The 26,947-nt window shown below is 35.4% G+C and overlaps 1 long non-coding RNA gene across 1 annotated transcript; it reads right to left on the reverse strand.

Moving 5' to 3' along the window:
• LOC147340688 (uncharacterized) lies at nucleotides 1–25,952 on the reverse strand. Its single transcript, XR_015159085.1, has 3 exons — nucleotides 25,607–25,952; nucleotides 22,776–22,856; nucleotides 1–211 (listed from the first exon to the last, which is right to left on the reverse strand). It is a non-coding gene; the product is annotated as an uncharacterized LOC147340688 (long non-coding RNA).
• Between the last annotated feature and the right edge of the window lie 995 nt (nucleotides 25,953–26,947).

Below are 26,947 nucleotides of genomic sequence, written 5' to 3' on the forward strand. Positions count from 1 at the left end.
TCTATTTCAATTACATTTAATTTTAAAGAATATACTCAAGGAGAGACTCTCAAGATGGCAGAGTAAGAGGTGGAGTTCACCTTCCTCTGCACAGATACACCAAAAATGGATATAGGGCTTCCCTGGTGGCTCACTGGTAAATAATCCAACTGTCAATGCAGGGGACAGGTTCAGTCTCTGGTACAGGAAGATCCCACATGCCATAGAGTAACTAAAAAAAATCAGAGAGAGAAATTAAGGAAACAATCCCATTTACCAGTGCAATAAAAATAATCAAATGTCTAGGAAAAAAATCTATCTAAAAAGGCAAAATATCTATATGCAGAAAGATATACACTGATGAAAGAAATCAAAGACTACTTAAACTGATAGAGAGATATAACATGCTATTGGATTTTAATAATCAATATTATGAAAATTACTAACTATCCAAAGCAATCTACAGGTTCAATGCAATCCTTATCAAACTACCAATGTTATTTTTCATAGTGGTAGGCTGCAGTCCATGGGGTTGCCGCGAGACAGACACGACTGAACGGCTTCACTTTCACTTTTCACTTTCATGCATTGGAGAAGGAAATGGCAAACGACTCCAGTGTTCTTGCCTGGAGAATCCCCAGGATGGGGGAGCCTGGTGGGCTGCCGTCTATGGGGTCGCACAGAGTCGGACACGACTGAAGCAACTTAGCAGCAGCAGCAGCTAGAACAAAATATTTCACAGTTTCTATGGTAACACAAAAGACTTTGAATAGCCAAAGCAATCATGAGAAAGAAGAATAAAGCTGGAAGAATCAACCTTCCTGACTCCAAAAAATACTAGAAAGCTACAATCATCAAGAAAGAATGGAACTAGCACAAAAACAAAAATATAGATTAATGGAACAAGATAGAAAGCCAAAAGTTAAAGCCATGCATCTGTGGACACCTTAACTTTGACAAAGGAGGCAAGAATATACAATGGAGAAAGACAGCCTCTTCAATAAGTGGTGATAGGAAAACTAAACAGCTACATGTAAAAGAATGACTAGAGCATTTCCTAACACTTTACACAAAAATAAACTCAAAATGGATTAAAGACTTAAAAGCAAATCCAGAAAATATAAAGCTTGTAGAGGAGAACATAGGCAGTATACACTTTGACATAAATGGCAGCAAGATCCTCTTTTACCCATCTCCTAGAATAATAGAAATAAAAATAAAAATAAGCAAAGTGGACCTAATTAAGCTTGAAAACTTTTGCACAGCAAAGGAAACAATAAATGAGATTAAAAGACCAGCTTCAGAATTGGAGAAAAGAATGCAAATGAAGCAACTGACAAAGGATTAGTCTCCAAAATACATAAAGGACACATACAGGTCAATATCAGAAAAACAAAAAGCCCATTCACAAAATGAGCCGAAGATCTAAATGAACATTTCTTCAAATATAGCATACAGATGGCCAATAAATACATGAAAAGATGATTAACAAAGTTTATTAGCAGAGAAATGCAAGTCAAAATTACAATTACCTCACACCAATCAGAATGGCCATCATTAAAAAAAAAAAAAAAAAAAAAACTACAAACAGTAAATGCTGGAGAGGATGTGGACAAAAGGGAACCCTATTGAATTGTTGGCAGGAATGTAAATTGGTGCAACCACTATGGAGAACAGTACGGGCATTCCTTAATAAATCAGGAATAAAACTACCTCATGACCCAGCAATCCCACTACTGGACATATACCCTAAGGAAACCACAATTAAAGAAGACACATGAACCCCAATGATCATTATAGCACTATTTACAATAGCCAGGAAATGAAAGCAATCTAAATATTCATCAACAGATGAATGGATAAAGAAGTTGTGGTATATACACATATAACCATAGAATATTGTTCTACCATTAAAAAGAATGAGTTTGATTCAGTTCTAGTGAGGTGATGAATGTAGAGCCTGTTATACAGAGTGAAGTAAGTGAGAAAGAAGAAAAGAAATATCATATATTAAGGCATATATGTTGAATCTAGAAAAATAATGCTGATGAAAGTATTTACAGAGAAGAAATGGGCACAAAAACATAGAGAATGGTCTGGTGGACACAGTGGAGGAAGGAGAGGGTAAGATAGACTGAGAAAGTAGCATTTAAACTTATAAAGTATCATGTGTAAAAGATAATTAGCAGGAAGTTGCTGTATAACACACTGAGAACAGCCTGGTGCTCTATGATGACCTAGAGGGGTGGAATGTAGGGGGAGTGAGGGAGGCTCCAGAGAGAGGAGTTATATATTTATTACTATGACTGATTCACATTAATGTACTGCAGGAAACACTATACAAACTTTTGTCAACAGAGTAATGTCTCTGGTTAGTTATAGCTTTTCTTCTAGGGAGCAAGGGTCTTTTAATTTCATGGCTGCATGTGAAGCACTGATTTGGAGCCCAAGAAAATAAATTCTGTCACTGTTTCCATTTTTTCCCCATCTATTTGCCATGAACTGATGGGATTGGATGCCATGATCTTCATTTTTTGAATGCTGAATTTTAAGCCAGCTTTTCCACTCTCCTCTTTCACCTTCATAAGAGGCTCTTTAGTTCCTCTTCACTTTTTACCATTAGGGTGGTGTAATCGGCATATCTGAGGTTATTGATATTTCTCCCAGCAATTCTGATTCCAGCTTTTCAACCCAGCATTTCACATTAAATAAGCAGCGTGACAATATACAGCCTAGATGTACTCCTTTCCCAATTTGGAACCAGTCCATTGTTCCATGCCCAGTTCTAACTGTTGCTTCTTGACCTACATTCAGGTTTCTCAGGAGGCAGGTAAGGCGGCCTGGTATTAACACCTCTTTAAGAATTTTCCGCAGTTTGCTGTGCTTCACACTGTCAAAGACTTTAGTGTAGTCAATGAAGCAGAAGTAGATGTTTTTCTGAAACTCTCTTGCTTTTTCTATGATGCAATGTATGTTGGCAATTTTATCTTAACAGTATGAAAAGGCAAAAAGAAGAAGACATAACGATTATTAATATATATGCACCCAACATAGTAGCACCTCAATACATAAGAAAATGCTAACAACTATTAGAGGAGAAATTGACAGTGATACAGTGACAGTGGGGAACTTTAATGCCACTCGCACCAGTGGACAGATCATCCAGACAGAAAATTAATAAGGAAATGCAAATTTTAAATAATTTATATCTACAGGGCATTTCATCCAAAAATAATAGATTTCACTGTTTAACTCTTACAACTCAAGAATAAAACATCCAATAACTCATTTAAAATGGGAAATTATTTGAATAGACTTTTATTCAAAGTTGATATACAAAAGCCAGCATATGAAAATAAGCTAAATATCACTAGTTATTTGAAAATGTAAATTAAAATCACAGAATACTAGTTAATACCCACTAAGATAACTATAATAAATGAGATAATAGCAAATGTTTGAAAGGCAGTGAAAGTATCAGAACCTTCATATATTACTGGTAGAATGTAAAATTCTGCATCCACTTTGGAAAACAATTTGATGTTTCCTCCAGGAGTTACACATAGAGTTATCATACAAACAAGGCATTCTACTCCTAGATCTCTACTAAAGAGAATTAAAAAGATACATCTATGCAAATATTTGTGCATGAATGTTCATTTCAACATTTTTCATAATAGTCATAAAGTGGAAACAACCCAAATGCTATATTCATATAATGGAATACTATTTGACCATAAAAATAATAATGAAACATGATGCATTCTATGAGACATAGATGAACCTCAAAATCAGTGAAAAAAGCCAGACTAAAAGTGGCATGTATTATATGAATCTAGTTGCATGAAATATCAACCATAGGAAAATTCATTGAGACAAAAGGCACATTCGTGGGCCTGGGGATATGAGGAAATAGGGAATGAGTACTAATGGATATGGAGTTTCTTTTTGGAATAATGAAAATTTACTGGAATTAGTGGTGATTTTTGCACAATTTTGGCAGAACTAACAACTAACAACTACTAAAACTTAAATGTGAAATTATAAACTGCAGTGTTATTTGTAAAATAATTATTTTTAATCAAAATAATTAAAATCTGTTTGACCCTCCCTCACATTCACTCCATGCTTAAATATTTTGTGAAAATGAAAGTTGCTCAGTAGTGTCTGACTCTTTATGACTCCATGGACTTCTCCAGGCAAGAATACTGGAGTGGGTAGCCTTTCCCTTCTCCAAGGGATCTTCCCAACCCAAGGACTGAATCCAGGTCTCCTGCATTGCAGGCGGATTCTTTACCAGCTGAGCCACAAGAGAAGCCCAAATTTTTTTTTTCACAAATATTTGTTGATGTTGTTGTGAGCATCTGCTAAATGTCTGACAGTATACTAGATCTTGACAGTGCTGACTCTAGTTGGCTAATCTCTATAATGCTCTGCAATGGTTACTGCTTATTGACAGGATTTTATCTGATAGGCTGATTTTTGGTATGATAAGCCACAAATTTTCCTGACTAAGACATCTACAGGAAGACAGTTTACAGAGTACAGGCTCACCTAGCATTCAAAACATCTTCCTGTACCTTTATAAAAGCACTTGACTACAACAAAGAGTTTCTCTCAATTTTGTTACATGAAATGAAACTCCTTTTGTTTAACACTACAGTTCATGAAATGCTTTCTCAGATGTTTTCTCATGTAAGGACCCCAAATAAAAAACCTCTATCTAGTCACCATAACAATGATAATTCCATTTGCATAATGAAACCAAGGTCCTTAGAAGCTAAGATATTGAGCTAAAGTTATCACTTTACTTGCTAGAAGCAGAATTAGCACTACAATCCAGGTTTTCTGATTCCAAAATCATCATTCTTTTCTCTATACCAGTAACTTTTTTTTTTCCAATTTCATAAATTAGTGCATGGAAAAATGGATATTGCCATGGGATTGCTGATATTTTATTTTGTCAATAGATTAGTAAGTAAAAATAAATAATAGCCACCAAAAATTAGGAAGAAAATAAACAGAGAAGATAGGAGAAGTCTTTAAGTTAAATGCTTTAAATTTATAAAATACTTGTCACATTCTCCCAAATTTCTCATTTTACTTTAGATTGATGAAGTCTTCCTCATGGGCAGTCACTGGCCAACTACTTCTGGAAGATAGCTAGTTTCATGTTTGAGGAAAACTTTCTATGTATTTCATTGATAGAATAATGAATTAAGTTCCTTTATTGCCAATATCATCTTGAACTCGGGTAGCAATAATGTTCACATATTCTCCAATTTACTTATCTTGATTTGGCCAAACATGATTATTCTTGTTTGTAAGTAAAAAAGCATATTTTAAGTGAAGCAAACATAATATACAAAACATATAAACTAAAAGAATAAAAGCACAAAGTATTCTTCCTCCCACTTCCTGGGGGTTTCAGAATATTTCAGAATATTCAAAGCATATGATTATCTTGTGTGCTATATATAAAACATAATTACTTTTGCTTCCTTCTTAACTGCATTTTGGGCCATTTTAGATTATGATTACATTTACAAGATATCAAGCCAGAAAGAGAAAAACAAATATTATATGTTAACACATATATTTGAAATCTAGAAAAATGGTACTGATAAACTTATTTGCATGGCAGAAATAGAGACACGGACATAAAGAATGGACTTGTGGACACAAGGGAGAGGGAGAGATTGGGGCAAATTGAGAGAGAATAGCATTGACATATACACACTACCATGTATAAAATAGCTAGTGGGAAGCTGCTGTATAGCACAAAGAGCTCAGCTTGGTGCTTTGTGATCACCTTGAGGGGAGGATGGGGGTGAGGGGGGATGGGGGTGGGGTGGGAGGGAGGCACAAAAGGGAAGGGATATATGTATGCTTATAGTTGATCCACATTGTCGTACAGCAGAAACTATCACAACATTGTATAGCAATTACACTCCAATTATTTAAAAAAGATATTTGTAAGAAAGAAAACACTTTAGCTCATTACTCAGTTGATTTAACTTCATGATTCTCAATGTATGGATGACTACAAGTATCTGGGTGATTGAAATTATCAGTCTATAAAATGTGTCCATGGTTAACAACATTGATGAATGAAATCATGCTGTGATGTTGATTAAGATTGAATTCGATAATTGTTAGGTAAATGTTGGGCTGCTGAAAGGCTAAATGGATGGATGAATAGATGGAAGGATGGATATATAAGTGAATGGATGAAGAAATTTCATTTCAGTACTATTTGTGTAAATGCTATTTAATGTTTAAAACATTAATAATATTATGTTGCTCGGGTCCTATGATTCACAGTATTTTGTATTATTTTACCCATAAATACTTCATTTATCCAGTTTTTAACAGTTTCCATGTAAATAAAGTTTCTATGTAGTATACTTAGCACTTTAAGTACTGTATTAGTTTTCTATGTTTGGAGTACAGATTACCACAAACTACATAGCTTAAAAAAACAGAAATTTGTTTTCTTATAGTTCTGCAGCTCACAAGCCCCAAATCAGCATTGGCAGAGCTCTTGTACTTTTTTCCTCAAGGATCTGGGTAGAATCCATTTCATGTCTCTCTCCTAGCTTCTGGTGGCTGGTCGTAATTCTTGACCTTCCTTGCCTTTCTCCACAGTACTCGAATCTGTCTCCATCTTCATATTGCCTTCTCCTCTGTCTATATCTTATCCTTTCTTGTCTTATGAGGATATTTGTCAACGGATTTAAGGCCCTTCCAGATAATTAAGGATGACCTCCTCATCTCAAAATCCTTAACTTGTGAAATACCTTGTTTTCCCAAAGAGGTAACATTCCCTGGTTCTAAGAATTAGGACATAGACATATTTTGAGGGGGCACCAGTCAACCTGCTACAAACACCAAAAACATTTTAAGCAGGGTTGTTTCTAAAGATAGTTATTTATCTGCCTTATTAAGTAGAAGATAGTTAACATAAGTCTATCCTAATTGCTCAGGTACTTCACTGTGTAGTTTACATATACAGTGAAATTTTCATGAGGTATGCAGAGCTGTTTGCTCCAATACTGAGTGCCTCTGAACTAACATTGCTTCTTTAATTCTTGTATATTTTTAGAGTGTTTCTGTCCCTTCTCTTTTTGTCAGCTGTAATTTCTTAATCCTGTGTTAGTATTGACTCTCATTTCCCTATTCTAATTTAATGCTTCTAATATTTTGTAATAATAATGCTTGCTATAAGTATTTATAAAATAATAATCAGTAGTTTAAAATTATTTAAATATTGCAAAATTCTGGGTAAAACAAAAACATAAATTCTAACTAATTTACATATAGCATTTAGACTCAACAATATGAAAAGATCTGACATGATAATTCATATTTAAGACACAGATTTAATTGAGTGTGAAAACTCCACTGTATAATTTGTTTATCTATAAGAAAGAAAAGTGCTTTAATATATTAAGAAATATTCATTTCTCACAATTAAGATGGTGCCATTCTCATTCTAGTCCACATTGGTCAGATGAGATTTTTGTCACATTTTATGACATACTTAAATGAATTCAAATAATCAGAGGAAGGTGACTAATATATTGAGAGGTTGAAAGCTTGACTAAGGAAGTATATATATGGTGAAACTAATGATGAACATCCTGGGGATGCTGGACAAGGGGAGGAAAGAGACTTCTTGCTGTCTGTACATAGAATAATGGTTGTCATGTATAAGAGTGCAGGAAGCTAATCCTTTCATGTAACAGATGAAAGAAATATGACCAATAAATGGAAGTTAGGTGGAGATGGACTTCCATTTATAATATAGAACATATGAGCAGTTCTTAAACAGGTTGTTTATGAAAGTATAAGTTCCACATTACTGAAAAGGATTCAACTGAGATTGACTTTTATTTATGAGGTAGAAAATATGCTGAAGAAGTTTCTTGCTAAAAAAAAATGTATATATCTATAATTGGAATGTTGTGAAACATTTTATTTAATGTTGTGAAAATTTTATTTAATAGGCTGCTACTGCTGCTAAGTCACCTCAGTCATGTCCAACTCTGTGTGACCCCATAGACGGCAGCCCACCAGGCTCCCCCGACCCTGGGATTCTCCAGGCAAGAACACTGGAGTGGGTTGCCATTTCCTTCTCCAATGTATGGAAGTGAAAAGTGAAAGGGAAGTCACTCAGTCGCGTCCGACTCTTCATGACCCCATGGACTGCAGCCCACCAGGCTCCTCCGTCCATGGGATTTTCCAGGCAAGAGTACTGGAGTGAGGTGCCATCACCTTCTCCGTTTAATAGGCTAGCTTATAACTAAAGTGAAATATGCATCTAAATGCTGGCAAGAGAGCCACGAGGCTGTGGCCATTGGCTTTCTAACCCTCTAATGTCTATGCCTCTTTTTAGTTTTATGTTTGTTTTCTTTTTCTATTCATTTGATTCCCTCATCTAGTTTATGCCTTAAGTCACAAGGGGCTTTAGTCTGTAAACATCAAGAGTATATTAGACACTGAGACTTGACAGGGAGATTATTCTCACCCTAATTGATCTAGTTCTATTTCTTTAACTGTTAATTGTATGGTTTGAAGCAATTTTCCAAACTGTTTGGATTTTAGTTTCTGCCCAGTGTAAAATAATTTAAATAAAACTTGTATTTCTTTGTTGTTGAGAGAATATGCACGTGTGTGTAGGTGCATGTGTATATGTAAGAAAGACATCAAAATCAGCAACCAAGGCAAGGTATTATTAATGAGCTAACTCTCTTAAACATGAGTTTTAGCAGTTTAAATAAGTTTGTTCCCCCCCCCCCCGCCCCCATGGGAAGTCCTCCACAGGTGCATGTTTAATTGTAGTGGGGATAAGAGAATAGACTTAACTCAGTCGTTAGTCAGTTATTCATTACTAACATTCCAGACGTTTTCTCCCTTGAAAATGAAAAAAAAAAACTTTTCTCTGAGCTGGAAATATTTTCTAGGGGCAAATAAAATATTATTTGGGGGACTGGAAAACAATCCCATCCTCAGAAGCATTGCCAACTTTGTAGTTTCTCAGATAATCACTCCATGAGCATAACACAACAGATATTTTAAACAAAAACAAATTAAACCCCCTCCCCCACCCCCACTGTGGACCCTGGAATTTCTGAAAAACCACAGAATACAGCTACTGACTCCCTCTGCTGGTGAACTGCAAAGAATTGGTGAAGAAATTGCAGCATTATTCAACATAAGAAATAGTGGCAAGTGAAGCCTAGCTCTAGAGAGTTGGCAGCTAAACTTGTGTAAGGCTCTGTGAATAATCATAAGGAAGATATATGGCGTTTTCAGGAGCTTTAAGCAACTGAAGACCCATTTAAGTTAAATATTGATACATAATCCCATATATATCTAGTTAATTCTGGCTTGGATAAAGGTATATGATTCAATACAAACAAACACAATAAAAAGCTGAAGTCTTCAAGCCTCACCCCCCAGACTACAGAAAGCTATGATATTAGAGTTTAATTTTAGGGTCTTTGAAACTGTTACCTAACAATGCTGATATATAAATACTACAGAGAAAAGTTAAAATGGTATTAAAAGGCAACCAAGAAAAGCACCAAAATTTTTCTAATTCTTTTGATATTCCACTGAAAGTGCAGGGCTTGTCTTATCAATGAATATTAAAAAACATTCCATCCCAGATTTCTCTGTGATAACATATCATGTTGAGAACAAAATATCTGTTATCCAAGTCCTATATTCTCTAGGACATCTAGAACATCTAGAGTATCAGAGCTGAGACTCTGATGGCATCACTGTTTCTGGAATCTAGTATGTGACTATGCATTAATCATTGAAGAAATGTCAGTGTAGGAGAGAACAAAGATTAATTTACTCAGAAAAAACTGGGAAATAAGCACATATTCTCACTCTTAGAGTTAGCTTCACCCCAGAAAAGAGGCCTTGAATGAGGCGTGTAGTCACTTGATAACTTTTACATTTTCTCATTATCAATAAATACCCTTCAGTTCACACACACTTCAGAGATTACTATGTTTGCTTAGAATTAGTAAAATTTGGAATTTCTCTCAACACTCCTAGGTCATGGTTGCCAATTTATAGATAAGTTCACTAAGGAGAAGCAAGTTTATTTGGGTTTTCCTGGATGGTAATATAGATATGATGATGATGGTATATATTTATTAATATATTTCCTTATATTATATATATATATATATAATTTCATTAAATCATCACAAGACCCTGTGAAATATAGGACCTATTACTATGACCATTTCATATATGAGAAAATCGAGGTTAAAAAAGGGTTAAATAGTTTTCTCAAGGTTACACAACTATTAAATTGCAAAGTTGGAATTAAGATCTCAGGCAGTCTGACTCCCACAAGGTGTAGAGCCTCCTTGCTGCTGCTGCTGCTGCTGCTAAGTTGCTTCAGTCGTGTCCGACTCTGTGAGAACCCATAGACGGCAGCCCACCAGGCTCCCCTGTCCCTGGTATTCTCCAGGCAAGAACACTGGAGTGGGTTTCCCTTTCCTTCTCCAATGCATGAAAGTGAAAAGTGAAAGTGAAGTCGCTCAGTCGTGTCCAACTCTTGGCGACCCCATGGATTGCAGCCTTCCAGGCTCCTCAGTCCATGGGATTTTCCAGGCAAGAGTATTGGAGTGGGGTGCCATCGCCTTCTCCAAGAGCTTCCTTAGTTGCTGCTAATAATTGAATAATCATGACTTGAAAACAAGTTCCTACCTGCAATGCTAATATTCTTGTCATTCTCTTCTGACCTACTAAAGACCTACTTTCTTTGCACCATCAAAGAAACTGAAGGGCTACATTTTAAAGGGTCATGGTCAAAGGAATTATGTCTTTATGAAAATACATAGATAGCTGGAACTGTAGCCTGCAAAATTTACTTATAACCCTGAGTACCCTTTTTAGCCAAGGGAAAGGTGGTAGTCCAACAAATGAGTCTGTAGGAGAGAAAATTTGAAGTTCCAAATACAACTTGACAAACACAGAAAATTATCATTTGCTATTGCTGGAGGAGGCTGGAGTTAGCGCATCCCCTTTACAAGTTGGTTTCTCTATGTCTCACTTGAGCGGCTGTTTCCATAGACACCCACACATCAGTTTCCCAGCTTAACCACATTCAAACAAGAATGCAGGCTTTGGTTGCAACAGCTGTGAACTGTTTTACCATGTGTCTAACAGGCACGGCTTATCTACTTTCCTCTACGTGTGCAACAGGACAACAGGGGGTTTCAGCAAACAGTAATAAAAATTTTTCTGAACAACTCTTAGAAATTCCAAAACTGAAGAAACATATTTTGATCTATATGAAAGAAGAAAAAAATCAGAAAGAAAGGAGGAGAAACTTTTATCTGTCCTTGGCTTTTGGGGACAGGGGTGGGGCAATAGTGACTGGTACTAAACTATTTCACAAATGCAAAATTGAAAACACATGCCTTTCTCCTATGTCTGAAACAAAGTGGTGGGTCCCTGGGGACCCATAGAGGAAGGTGGTGGGGTGTGGAAATCACTGTGGGCACTGAAAAGTACTTGAATAATAAGCTAATACTATTCACAGGCCACTTGGCTGTGTTTATTTTGAACTTGTGCTAATGATAATTAAAGAAAATAATCAAATTAAATTGTTTAAAAGCATTTACTTTCTGATAAACTGGGGAAAGTAACATTGTATTATTAATAGAAGTTTCCATAGAGAGAAAATACGTAAGAATTATCTTTAAAATGTACATGTGTGAAAAAGATAGATAGCAAACTTATCAATTGGCCTAGAAACTTTTGGAACAGACACGCTGAAAGAGTGTGCATGCATATACACACAAACACACATACATTCTTATATGAAGCCTTTGTGTACACATAGTACACAAAGCTTGTTTGCTTGTGCATATCTTATTTTAATATAACATATATCAAACATGCCTCACATTGAGGAGTGCTTTGAAGTTCAATGTAACCAATCAGACAAACATTCTGTACTTAGATGAAACCTAGTCACAAAGAGGGCATGATGAGGAATTCTAAGTCTTAAAATAGTGATACCAATACAATATTGTAAAGTAATTAGCCTCCAATTAAGATAAATAAATTTAAATTAAAAAAATAAAATAGTGATAGAAAGCGATTTCAACTCACATAATTATCACAAAAAAACCCTATGATATAGACTCTATTGATACATTATATGAATGAAGAAACTGAAGCACAAAAGTATTAAGTGACATGCCAAAAATTATTTTACTATTGTGAGGTTCAGCAAGGATTTAACCTCAGGCAGTCTGGTACCAAAATCTACTCTTAACCTTTGTAGTCAGCAAGTGGAAAGAAGTATTCAGAATCCAGTAGGAAAAAGTGAATGCTGACCAACCTCCACTCTGTCTCTAAGCATCTAGAACATTCTGTGAGTTACTGTCTATATCAGTGGGTGAATGGGTGGGATTTTAAGTGGTAAAGATATTTTAGACAGGGAGAGATGTGCTGCTTTAAAAGTAGTTTTTATTTGATGGAAAATGGACACAGCAGAGATTCTTGTTCTCCCTTAGCGACAGTAAGAGTACTGTTAAAATAGTGCATCATCTGGATCTTGCCCTATATTACATTTCTTTAAAAAAAAAAAAGTCATGTTCAGAATGATTAGGTGGTGACAATAATTCAACTGGGTCTTCAAGGTTCTCTTACCCTTGTCTATTATTTTGTGGTTCAAGAAAATAAACAACTTGGTCATCCAGCATCTTCTGTTGCAACTTGAATGGAACTGAGTTGCTATAATATTCATATTCATGAGTGAACTATATAAACATTATAGTAAATAGTTCATATAAAGATTGCTTTAATCTTTAAAGCACTCTTTAGCTAGTGTGTGGTTTATTCTTCTGTGCTCAAGGAAGCATTTCTCAGCTTTACAGACTCACATATCTTCCCAGCTTTACAGACTAAAATATCTTTTCACTTGTAAATAAAACTTTTAACAAGCAAAGGTTTGTCATCTTTCTTCAGATTCATCTTTCAGAGAAATTTAATCTCACTGAGTAGAAACTGGGCTATTTGAAATGTGTAAACTAGGATGCCAATGTTTTCATTTCAATACCCGCCTGTACAAATACAGTAAAATCATGGATTAGACAAATAAACCATATGAAAGTGAAAGTGTTATACAAGGCTCCAAATATAGGCAGTTCTAATAATCCTCTCACTCATGTTAATTACAGATGCTTTGCACAGATAGACTGCTGGCTTTGTCTAAGGGCAAGTATACTATTATTATTCTTTGTTTATATTATTTTATTTTATTGCAAGGAGTAGAGACAACCGAGAAACTGTTTCAGCATGGCTAGTTTTTGAATAATCATGAAATTTGATTTGGAGCCTAAAAGAGAAGGACAGAGCAAAAATTTTAGAGGTAGTATGATCGAACTGTTGGTTAAACAAAAGAGCTCAGTAATAGGCACGTCCAAGTCAATAGAGTTGAATCATGGCTTCAATATAAGGGGCAAAGGAACATCTCTGGTATTAAGGCAAAGTCTTTCCATCATTTTTCCTGGGTACAGTCCCAGGCCTGCTTATAGGAGAGAAGGAAATAAGTGATTCATGATCCTGGTTGAGCACATTTAAAAGCCTGGCAATTATCAAAAAGATTTGACTTCAGGATAAAAAATACATGAAAGTGGATACGAGGTATTTATTAAACAATTTAATATTTCCCAAATAAAGTGCTTAGACTATTTCTTATAAAAGATAATCCCCACATGAGCTCCTTTAGTGGTAATTAATAAAATAAGGTTAATGTTATTTAAGCAACAATCGTAAAATTCTTTTAAATATAATATCATCATATAAAATATATCAACAACTATCTAGATGTGAGGCAGAATTATTGCAAACATTAAAACTTAGGACTGGTTCTTTAGAAGTTTGACGATTACGTGAAATTATTGAGGTGGTTGGGTAATAAATGAATTTCAACAAATGGGTACCAATAAGTTGCATTTGAAGATTAGTAGTTATGTGAAACACATAAACTTTTCTGATGAAGAAAAGCCGTGAAGTCCCTGGAGGCTCTACTTATAAAACTTAAGCTGAACTGAAGTTACCCTCTTTATGAATTTTGCACATTTTTAAAGTGTTGAAATATGACCTGATCAACTGCTCAGGCTATGGAAATGTTTCACACCAGGCTGGGGGAGTCCATGTATTCACATTTCAGTTACAATTAGGAAAGGAATAGAAACTGGCAGACATTGAAAGACTATGATTCAACTTGGGGATTACTCCTGAAAAAGAGTCATGGAACTACAAGAAGGAGAAGAGAAGGTGTAAGATAAGGGAATTTGAGACCTTGCTAACAGTGTTAGATTTTCCCTAGGTTTAAATGAACAAGTTACTATGTTGAGATCCTTACCATTGAGAACTGCAGAGAGAAGTTGCTATTGAAATATTGTAAAAAAAAAAAAAATAAAGGAAATATACTGTATATGTACAGACATGAAAATTCATGGAGTTTTAAAGCAATTTAAAATATTTGAGCCCAGTTGGAAATGACTACTTTTGTCTCTGTACTATTCATTAGTAACATCATCATTTACCTGTTTCTTTCCCTGGGCCACGTATTTTCACTAAAACTTGAAAATATAGGCAAAAAGAGAATCTTTAAGAGGGACAGAAATAGACAGACCAATCCTAAAGTTGTTTTCCTTTTTTTAATGGTACCATTGGAATTTGAAAAGATTTTATTTTTTCCCCAGAGTCACGAAACAGTGTGGGTGGAGTTATTTCGTCTCAGTGGAAAATAAGGGGATAAACATTGGGGTACACACCTATACCCTAAAGTGCCAATGAGCTCAATTCTCTTTTCCCCTGTGTTATAGTAGTCACTCAGTCATATCTGACTCTTTGCAACCCCATGGACTGTAGCCTGACAGGCTTCTCTGTCCATGAAATTCCCCAGGCAAGAATATTGGAGTGGGTTGCCATTCCCTTTTCCAGGGGACCTTCCTGACCGAGGGATTAAACCCCAGTCTCCCAGATTGCAGGCAGGTTCTTTACCATCTTAGACACCAGGGAATCTTTCCCCTGTGTTATGATTAAATGCAAAAAAGGGACCCATGTAGTTTATTTTTATTAATTTAAAGATAGATATAAGCTACATTAACCTCACTGCCTCATCTAATAAAAATTCTGTTTTTATTTTTAAGATAAGAATTATTCATACATCATTTTTTAAATTATTGGAATATAGTTGATTTACAATGTTGGTGCATATATACTCATTTTTTTTAGATTCTTTTCCCATTACAAATTAGATTATTTTCCCATTATAGGACATTACAGAATATGAAGTAAAGTTCACTGTGCTATACAATAGGTCCTTATTAGTTATCTATCATGAATAGTACTGTGTATATGTCAATCGTAATCTTCCACTTTATCCCTTTCCCTGTCACCCCCAATAACCAGAGTATGTTTTCTACACCTGTAACTCTATTTATGTTTTGTAAATAAATTCATTTGTATTATTCTTTTTAGATTCCACATATAAACAATATCATACGATATTTGTCTTTCTCTGACTTACTTCACTCAGTATGACAATCACTAGGTCCATTCATGTTGCTGCAAATGGCACTATTTCACTATTTTTAATGAGGAGTAATATTCCATTGCATATATGTAGCACATCTTTCTTATCTGTTCCACTCTTGGGAGACATTTAGGTTGCTTCCATGTCTTGGATATTGTAAATAGTGCTACAGTGAACATTATAGTGCATGTATCTTTTCAAATTATGGTTTTCTCCAGATATATGTCCAGCAGTGGGATTGCTGGATCATATGATAACTCAACATCACTAATTACCAGAGAAATGCAAATCCAAACTGCAATGAGGTTATCATCTCACACCAGTCAGAATGGCCATCATCAAAAAATCTACAAACAATAAATGCTGAAGAGAGTGTGAAGAAAAGGGAACCCTCCTTACATTGTTGGTGGAAATGCAAACTGGTACAGCCACTATGGAGAATAGCATGGAATTTCCTTTAAAAAAACAACTAAAAATAGAGAACTCTTTAAATATCATTAAACATAGAATTATTTTTCACCAAAGTTGCAATTCTGTTTTTACACACACATTTAAACTTTTGCTAAAAATGTCTTTTACCCACTGCATCCATATCGGTATCTCCCAATCTCTGTTAAAACTTAGATTCTCATTTTCTAATAAAAAAAAAAAAATACTCTCCTGAAGGTCACTAGTCACTTCCCTGATCAGTATGTAATCTCTTCTCAAGTCCTCACTGCCTTTGGCCTTTATAAAGTGTTTGACACTGTTCACCACCACTTTTTGAAACTTTTTTCTCTTAGTTTTCTTAAGCCAATAGCTATCCTGATTTTCTTTCTACCCGTATTTCTTTTCTTTTTTTTTTTTCCCCTTTTGGTACAAGCCTCCCCCTGCCTAACCCTTAAATGTTTTTCTTCTCCAAGTTATATTAAAGGCCTATTGCTCTTTTCCTAGTACTGCCTGTTCACACTGTGCAAGCACATCTATTTTCTTTCATCTTTTTTTCTTCCATTTTAGTACCACATTTTCTTTATCCATCTATCAATGGGCATTTAGGTTGCTTGTATATCTTGGCTATTGTAAATAATGCTGCAATGAACATCTGAGAGCACATGTCTTTATTAATTAGCTTTTATTATTTCTTATTTTCTTTGGATAAATACCTAGAATTGTAATTGCTGGATTGTATAGTTATTCTATTTTTACTATTTTGAGGAATGTCTATATTGTTTTCCACAGTGGCTGCACCAATTTACAGTCCCATCAATAATAGTGCATGAGATATTTTTCTCCACATCTTTGCCAATACTTGTCATTCGTTTTATTTTGATAATAGCTATTATGACAGGTATGGAATATTGTCTCTTTATGGTTTTAATTTGCAATACCCTGATGATTAGTGATGTTGAGCACATTTTCATATGTCTGTTGGCCATCCATATATTTTCTTTGCAAAAATGTCTATTCAGTTTTTCTACCTTTTTAAAAACCTTTTTATTTTATATTGGTGTATAGCCAATTAACAAACAACATTGTGATAGTTTCAGGTAAAAAGCAAAGAGACTCAGTCATATAGATACATGTATCGATTCTCCCCCAAATCCCCCTACCATCAAGGCTGCCATATAACAGTGAGCAGAGTTCCATGTGCTATACAATAGATCCTTGCTGGTTATTCACTTTAAATATAACTGTGTCCACATGCCCATCCCAAACTCACTAACTATCCCTTCTCCCCATCCTTCCCTCCCTGCCACCATGCAACCATAAGCTTGTTCTCAAAGTTTGTACTGAGTCTGTTTCTGTTTTGTAATTTAATTTGAACCATTTCTATTTAGATTCCACATATAAGGATCCTCACAAAATGGTTATTTTTTGTGCAAAAGCTTTTAGTTTGATGTAATCCCATTTTGTTTGTTATTATTTAGTTTTATGGTATAAACAACTTCTACATTGATGACTCCTAAATCTCTAGCCTTGTGCTCTCTCCCTTTTGGTTTCAATGGTATTCTGAGATCTGTCTTTTTTCAGAGATAAAAAGATATCTGAAAACATTATTCTTAGCTTTTCTGTCTTTATTAGTCCTTAGAGATAATTTATTACTATGTTAGATGTTATTTGAAAGTAAAAATCAGAAGTTTATTCACCTGAAGACAAAAGGAAAACTGTGTGTAATGATCTATTCAGTTGTATTACAAGACCGGGTAGTTATATTCAAGAAAATTAGAGATACCAAGGGAATATTTCATGCAAAGATGGGCACAATAAAGGGCAGAAATGGTATGGACCTAACAGAAGCAAAAGAGATTAAGAAGAGGTGGCCATACACAGAACTGTACAAAAAAGGTCTTAATGACCCAGATAATCATGATGATGTGATCACTCAGACATGCCAGACATCCTGGAGTGTGAAGCCAAGTGCACCTTAAGAAGCATTACTATGAGCAAAGATAGTGGAGGTGATAGAATTCCAGCTGAGCTATTTCAAATCCTAAAAGATGATGCTGTCAAAGTGCTGCACTAAACATGGTAGCAAATTTGGAATACTCAACAGTGGCCACAGGACTGGAAAAGGTCAGTTTTCATTCAAATATCAAAGACGGGAAATGCCAAAGAATGTTAAACTGCCTCACAATTGCATTCATTTCACATGGTAGAAAAGTGAAAAGTTAAAGTGCTATTCATTCAGTTGTGTACGACTCTTTGTGATCAGTGGACTATACCCACCATATTCCTCTGTCCGTGAAATTCTCCAGACAAGAATACTGGGGTGGGTTGCCATTTCCTTTTCCAGGGGATCTTCTCTACCAAGGGATAGAACCCAGGTCTCCTGCACTGCAGGCAGATTCTTTACCATCATTCATTGGAACATAGTAAAAGAAAGGGAATTACAAAAAAACACCTACTTCTGCTTCATTGACTACACTAAAGTCTTTGACTGTGTGGGTCACAACAAACTGTGGAAAATTTTTAAAGAGAAGGTAATAAACTGCCTTGCCTGTCTCCTAAGAAACCTGTATGCAGGCCTAGAAGCAACAGGTGTAAGCAGACATGGAACAACAAAAGTGGTTCAAAATTGGGAATGGAGTACTTTAAGGTTTTACACGGTCACCCTACTTATTCAATTTTTATGCAGAGCACATTATGTGAAATGTCAGGCTAGATGAAGCACAAGATGGAATTGAGTTTGTCAGGAGAAATATCAATAACATCAGATATGCAGATGATACCACTCTAATGGCAGAAAGCAAAGAGGAACTAAAGAGCCTTTTGATGAAGGTGAAAGAAGACAGTGAAAAAGCTGGCTAAAAACTCAACATTCAAAAAACTAAGATCATGGCATCCTGTTCCATCACTTCATGGCAAATAGATGGGGAAAAAATGGAAACAGTAACAGACTTTCTTTTCTTGGGCTCCAAAATCACTGCAAATAGTGACTGCATCCGTGAAATTAAAAGATGCTTATTCCTTGGAGGAAAAGATATGAAATACCTAGAGAGCTTATTAAAAAGCAGAGACATCATTTTGCCAACAAAGGTCCGTATAGTCAAAGCTATGGTTTTTCCAGTAGTCATGTATGGATGTGAGAGTTGGACCATAAAGAAGGCTGAGCATTGAAGACTTGATATTTTTGAACTGTGGTGTTGGTGAAGACTCTTGAGAGTCCCTTGGACTGCAGAGAGAGATCCAATCAGTCAATCCTAAAAGAGATCAGTTCTGAATGTTCATTGGAAGGACTGATTCTGAAGCTGAAGCCCCAATATTTTGGCCACTTGATGCAAAGAACTGACTCATTGGAAAAGACCCTGATGCTGGGAAAGATTGAGGGCAGGAGGAGAAGGAGATGACAGAGGATGAGATGGTTGGATGGCATCACCAACTAGATGGACATGAGTTTGAGCAAGCTCCAGAAGATGATGAAGGACAGGGAAGCCTGGTATGCTGCAGTCCATAGGGTGGCAAAGAGTTGGTCTGAACAACAACCATATGCCTGAAGGAAATAAAACTAGTGGTCATTAATCTTAAACTCATATATCTGGTCCATTGTAAATTGGCCAGGGACCATGAAAAGGATTGTGACTTAATCGTAGGATCAAGAGAAGCCATAAAGATGTGAAGTATCTTGACCTTTAAACTCATTGGTTAGAAATAAGGTGATTTAAGAACAGGAGCCAACCAAAAATGTACAGATTAAGGTTATAAAAACTGCTGTAGGTCCCACCTTGAGGGTACTTGCAGGGACTCTTTACCCCCTCTCAGTGTCTATCCTGAGAGCTTTGTACTTTGCTCCTCTTTAATAAATCCTGTTTGCTTGCTACCATAAGTGTTTTCCATTCTTCCTGGATTCTATTCTTTGGCTCCACAGACGGGAACTCAGATTCCCATTTCAGTAGGCAAGTTGCTCTTTCTGTAGATGACCTAAGTAGTTCTAATGCTTTGGGAATGAATGAGCACTGAGCCAACAGCTACTGTTAAAAAAAAAAAATAGTACTGAATGCAGGGAGAATAGGGAGGTAGATAGAAAGTAATTTCATGGTTTAATTCCTTTTTTGTAGTGACCGTTCATGAAACAACAGAATCTAGGATTAACAACAACTTGGAGGTTATATGAACCAATATTTCCCACATTTTAATCATTCTTTTACCTCCTGTATGATTTTTCCATATCTATTTATCACTACTCAATAAGTATTGAGTGAAAAGCATTATTGAAATATATATTGAGTGAAAAGTGAAAGTGTTAGTCACTCAGTCCTGTCTGACTTTTTTGTGATCCCATGAACTATAGCCCACCAGGCTCCTCTGTGCATGAAATTCTCTAGGCAAGAATACTGGAGTGGGTAACCATTCCCTTCTCCAGGGCATCTTCTTGAACCAGTGATTGAAGCTGGGTCCCCTACATTGCAAGCAGATTCTTTACCATCTGAGCCACCAGCCAGAGAGTATGCATATTCAAATATATTCTATTCAAATGTAATTTTATTTAAAGTTATTCAACTTCTTTTAAAATGAAATATTAACTACCATATGTTCAGAAATCAAGTGACATCTGACATAAAGAGATGATAATTACAAAAAATAAGTACTAATTATATAAATAGCTATTAAAAATAAAATGTTTGCCCATACATCTCCCCAAATTATATTGAATGCCACTTGTGACAAACGAGTTCAGGTCTACATCTGCTTTGTATCAATAGGGTATGTAGAAAATAGCTTGTTTCCCCAAAAGCCTAGTTCCTGTCTTAGGTCACACAGCAAGGCCATGGCAAAGATAAGAATGACTGATTTGGTTACCAAAATGTTTCACTTACTGAGAACAATAACTTCTTTTCTGTATTCTCCATGGAGACACATTGTACACTAAAGGTCCTTTGAAAAGAGAGCTACTTTTGAGGCCTAATAAGTTGTCACATAACTTTTCCCTTCCTAAATTCACTGGCAAACTTAGAACTTCACCACCAGTTATGAAGGGTGCTGATGTAACAGTCAAAAAATTAAAAAAAGGAAGTAAAATATGGGACAGGACATCACCAGAGTTGGTGAGGGAAAAATCTTGATATAGATGTATTCACATGTGCAAAGCCTCAATCTCCACAGACGGAACAGGAAATTAGACACTGATCACATCTCCTAACAGCTGCATAAATCTTGTGGACCCATGAAAAAGACAGCCAAGCAGCCAACTATGAACACAACACCCGGTTTAACTGAAAAAGTTAGTGATTAAGAAAGAGTTCAGAGTATAGGAAAGAAAGAAGCAGAAGCTAGCATCAGAGATATCTCCAAATCAGCAATTTTCAGGATATGTTTTCCTGGTTTTAACAAACAGCCCAATTCCCTATAGTTTCTCCATTTTTATCTCCAGACATAGGCAGTGAGAATTGGTGTTGAGTATAATGCTTCAAAAACAAGTCCAACCCCAATTTAGCATAAACAGGATTACAGTAATAGCAGAAGTCTCCAAATAAAACTTAACATTAGTTTATTAGCTTAAGTAGCTTTACTACTTGCTATTAGCTGTAAATGAACATTAGCCAAAACCTAGCTAAATTACACTAAATGTTTTCAAATGACTTTAACTAGAAATGAAAAATTATAAAGACCTCTGCTGCTGCTGCTGCTAAGTCACTTCAGTCGTTTCCGACTCTGTGCGACCCCATAGTCGGCAGCCCACCAGGCTCCCCCGTCCTTGGGATTCTCCAGGCAAGAACACTGGAGTGGGTTGCCATTTCCTTCTCCAATGCATGAAAGTGAAAAGCGAAAGAGAAGTCGCTCAGTCGTGTCCGACTCTTAGCGACGCCATGGACTACAGCCTACCAGGCTCCTCCATCCATGGGATTTTCCAGGCAAGAGTACTGGAGTGGGGTGCCATTGCCTTCTCCGATAAAGACCTCAGAAGATAATTTAATATAACCATATTTAATAATCAGGTGGAGAAATTAAAACCCAAAGAGATATGGGACTAGTATATAGTAACATAGCAAATTAGCATCAGAACTGCTGCTAGAATCCAGATGTCCCAATTGCCAATATAATCCTATTTCTTAATATCATATTGTATTTGGTCATCAGCTTTCCTCTCTCTTTCTCTCACTTTCCAGTCTTGGTTTAGGAGGTTTCTGCTTTTGCAAGTACAGGGTATTTTTTGAGAGAATATTCTCTTTGAAAACTAAAATGACAGTGTCCCATTTAAGAAGGTGAATTTTTATTCAAAATCAAACTCAATTCCAAGTTCATCAAACTCTAGCTTTTTCCCAGCCAGGACTTAATATTTTTGCCCTATTGCCTCATACCAACTTGACTCTAAACCAACTCCCAAATGGATAATTTAACTCTAACCTAGATCTCTTTTTTCATGCACCTGGCTTCATTTATACTTTGTACTTTTCAACATATTTGCACTGTCTGCACAAATTAGATTTTCTAAAGACCCCCTGTTCCCCTCAACCTTTATTTCCCCATATTTGTATGTTTTTTTCCTAAAAGGTTTTCAAAGTGTCAATCGTTTGCTCAGAAATTTTCTTTAAGGAGATAAAACAAGCCTTTATAGAAAGAACTGTTTTTTGCAAATGCTAATTATACTACTGAGCTAGTGCCTTTCTTGGCAAATTGTCCCTTATAGTTAGAAAAACAAATAAAAAATGACAAAGTATGAAAGTTGAAATAAAAATTCAAGGTAAATAACAGAAGCCTTTGGAGAAAAGTCAAATGACCCATTTACCTTAGTAGATCAAAGGTGAGAAATACATTGGATTTCATGAAGTGAAAGCCATTATTGGTCACTTTTCTATCTGGTTGTCTTCTGGAGCAGAAAAATAGTTGCAAAAATTATTTGGAAAGTATGATCTTCTCCCACCTCTAAATTTCATCTTTGATGTTTTTGTGCTTACTAGCTTATTTAACTTACTAAATAACAAGGGTTTTTGCTTATTTATTCCTTTACTTAAGTTTTGTAGGGAGGGGTTTCTGTTTATTAAGTTAGCTTTTTGTTACAGAAACTTGTAGTTGTCATCTGTGCTGTGCAATCAGAAGGCACACATTGTTCCTGTTTGAGGTGTTTAAAAGATATATTCTCTTTCAGGAAAATCCAATACATATATATATAGCCAGAGTCTCAATTTCCCTACCCTTGATCTATTTTACTGACACTTCCCTGGTTCTATTACCCTACTGATCATCTGTCAGCATTCTCTGTACCTATATATTGAGTGGTTGATGACAGAGGAATTGCTTTTTTTTAATTGATTTGCTGTCCTTGAGAATTAAAGTTTTAATACATAGATTATCAAATGGCTTTGGAAATATTCTTTCAAAATAATTGTTGCAGAATCAAATTATATTAAGAAATATCCTGCTCTCCTCCTCACTCATATTCACAAACATACACACCCTGTAGATTAGTTTATTTTTCTGGATAAATTTAAAGAAATAAACAGAAATATAGTGCAAATAATAAACTTATAGTCTCCACAACTGTGAACCTAATTATATTCTCTTTAAAGCAAAAGCCTCCATTTTAGCACATTGTAGTGTACTCTGTCAAATAGGCACAATTTCATTAGCAGGGACTTATTTATAAAATGTTGACTGGCATTAAGACAGCCTTTATAAGAAATTTTTAATCCAGGTCATGATCATAGATCATTAAAATCTATAGATTATACATAATGGTGTAATTTCCAGTTACGTAGCTGCCCACCAACATAGTACTTTGTGAAATACTCTTTACTATAGAAATGTTCAAACATAAACAAAATAAATAGAATTATGTGGTGAACCTTAATATACAAATAACAGTTTTAATAGTTAAGAACATGTTGCAAATCTTGTATTTATTTGCCTTCCTTTACAAATTTTACTGAAGAATTCTAAAACAAATGCCAAATGCAATGTCATTTTATCCATGGATGGTTAAGTAAACATTTCAAACTTGTAAGAACATTTTTTTTTTTTACATTGTTACCATACACACAACTCTTTTTTTACTGGGATTGTTAGTTTCCTGTATTACAAAAGTCCCCACAGAAGACTGAGAATGCTGGAATCTTATTCCAACTCAGTCAGTATCCAATTCTGTCATCCCTTTGGACCTCAGCTTCTCCTTTTGTCATATGAAGAGTTACTTATAATATCTAAGATCCCATTAATCTCGTAGATTCTGGATTTAAATAGCAAAAATGATTAAGCTTGAGAACCTATATTTTGTTATTCCCCCATTAGAGAGGTATAAGATAAAAGAGGATTAGAAACTCATTTCTAAACTACATTAAGAAACTGAGAACAAAAGAGATTTTTTTTTCACTAATTTCAAAAGTTAATGAAATAAGTTTCAAGCATGATTATTTCTATCTTCTGAGGAAATGTTTCCTGTAACTGCCTATGCAGTGACACTTGATAATTATTTGAAAACCATAATAATGCGGTTTCATTATTCTAACCATCTTCTTTCTTAAAGGGCCAGCACTGGCTTGACAGAAGTGCTCCTAAAGCCTGTGGTGCCCTCTTCTGACTCTTCACTCAATAGGGTGAGTCAAAGCTTTTGTTTCTATAAAAAATATGTAAAAATTCGTATCTGACACAGGTTCTATGAAAGAAATCTGACTACAGCTCCATGGTGTATACTTAACAAATTCTTCCAGGTTTCAGTTTTGAAATTTGAGAATTGTTCCAGAGAAAAAATAATACTGAAATTTGAAATGTGATAGCAATTTCACTCAAGCAACATGCCTGTGTAAGAAAATCTTAGGAAAAGAAGTGAAAATATTATGCTAAAATATCTAAATGAATTACAAAAGATAACTACTGAGTTAAAATTCAAACTTCATGCCATTAACTGTGCGCCTTAGTGCAGAGAAGCAAGATGGACTGTTCTGAACAACTTCTACTCTGCACTTTAAAATTAATTTAAGAGTCTCTACTCAGAGATAGATACTCTTTTTGAAAACTTTCAATGTTTTATCTTACTCCACATTATGCACTCAAGCTCATTTCCTTTCTTATCCCTTGAAAAGTGAAAGTGAAGTCCCTCAGTCGTATCTGACTCTTTGTGACCCCATGGACTGTAGCCTACCAGGCTCCTCCATCCATGGGATTCTCCAGGCAAGAGTACTGGAGTGGGTTGCAATTTCCTTCTCCAGGGGATCTTCCTGACCCAGGGATCAAATCCGGGTCTCTTATCCCTTACAAATGTTGTTAAAGTGATCTTTCTAAGAAAATGACCCCTTCTTTTCCTGATAGTCATCCAAGCAACTGATATCCCCCAAATTTTGAGGCGCATCACAAATTTTATTTGCTAAAAGAAATCTTTTTTGAATGTTCCACTTTACATGTCCCTTTCTCTCTTCCCAGTCCCTATATCTGGAATCACACTATAGTAATTCCATTATACTATAATATAGTGAGACTGACTCCATAAACTATGGTTCTGACAAAAAGTTTAAATTCACTTTAATAGTCACATGATATTCTCCATTTTCTGATTTCTAGTATGTTTGAATTCTGATTTGTCCTTCCATTGGCTCTTAAACTTTAGAAATAAAAAAATATACTTACATGTTTGAAAGTTTCTCAAAGGACTGGACTCAGTATCATTCTTAAAGCTCCAAGTTCTCTTCCTGTTGGGTCATCTAGTGTTGAAATCTATATCAGACAGGGAATTGAAACTCCTCAGTTAAACAAAAGACTCAATTAGCTTAGGTAACTAGCTTTCTGATCACCTCAATTAGATGGGTCCCATTTCCACACCCTAGCAGTCAGTCTTCGCTGGTCAGTTTTAAAATTCACATAAAGCAGCTAGTACTTTTGACTACACATTAATTATATCAAAACATTCAATAAAATCAAGTATTAAAGTCACTGTAGAAGAGTATTTTTTCCATTTCTTGAAAGCTGTTTGTATTTGCTGAAAGAGCCATCTCCTGGTTGCATTTTTTACTGGAGCCAACTCTCTCACCAATTTGTTTGGTAAGATTAACTGTAATTGTCAATATGGCTTCAAATAGAGAATGGAAAGTAGAAAACTAAAAATTAATGCTGAAATATTAATGTACAATGACATCTAATGCAGGATGAAACTGGGTGGGTCTTGCTATGTCTCTGCAAGAAGTGTTCAGGGACACTGAGCTTCTATGCAAACTAAAGATTGTCATGAAGTGGATTATTTTGCCATTTGAGAAGGGATAAATATGAGCAAACTTTAAGCTGATCATTGATGTCTATGAAGAAGTGTTTGCATGACTGATATTCTTATGTTAGAACATGAAGCCAGGGTGGTTTATTTTGAAGGTATCCCTTCTCCTCCCTAAAATGATTATTTTGTTTAGCCTATCCCTGGGACAGTACTGAGTCAGCGCTATGCACCTGCATCCCTTCTACTCTGTGACACGGTTTTTTGAGAAATCTTACCTTCCAGTTATCTTTATTGATGCTCTGTTCCTTTTTCTCAGATGACCCACATCATTTCTTTTATGTTCTTTAGCACCTCTATTCATTACTTCAGAAAAAAAAAAAATGGTCTTTTTAAAGTTTAGTACTCAAGCCTTATTCACATTTCATTACCCAGTTTCTTTTGCAGGCTTTCTCAGATGTACCTGAAGAAAACGAATTGATAAGAATCCAAGACAAAGAAGTGCCAACTTACTAACTTGTGATTGTGACATTTCCTTAGACATAAAAAATTCTAAAGTATTTTGACATGTTTAGTAGATTAAGTTAACACCTACAAATCACTGGTCATGAGACTAGAGTTGCTTTCATTCATTTGTTCAGTCAAGCTTATATTTATTATTGAATACATATTTTTGAGCATTTACTTCAAGCCAGGTGGTGTTCTGAGGGTGATAATACAGTCAACAAATGATGAGCCTTACTCTTACAGTTTATTGGGGAAGAAAG

Source organism: Bos grunniens, chromosome X (assembly GCF_055505025.1).
Source record: "Bos grunniens cultivar Pamir isolate PY7600 chromosome X, Bosgru_T2T1.0, whole genome shotgun sequence".
NCBI lineage: Eukaryota > Metazoa > Chordata > Mammalia > Artiodactyla > Bovidae > Bos > Bos grunniens.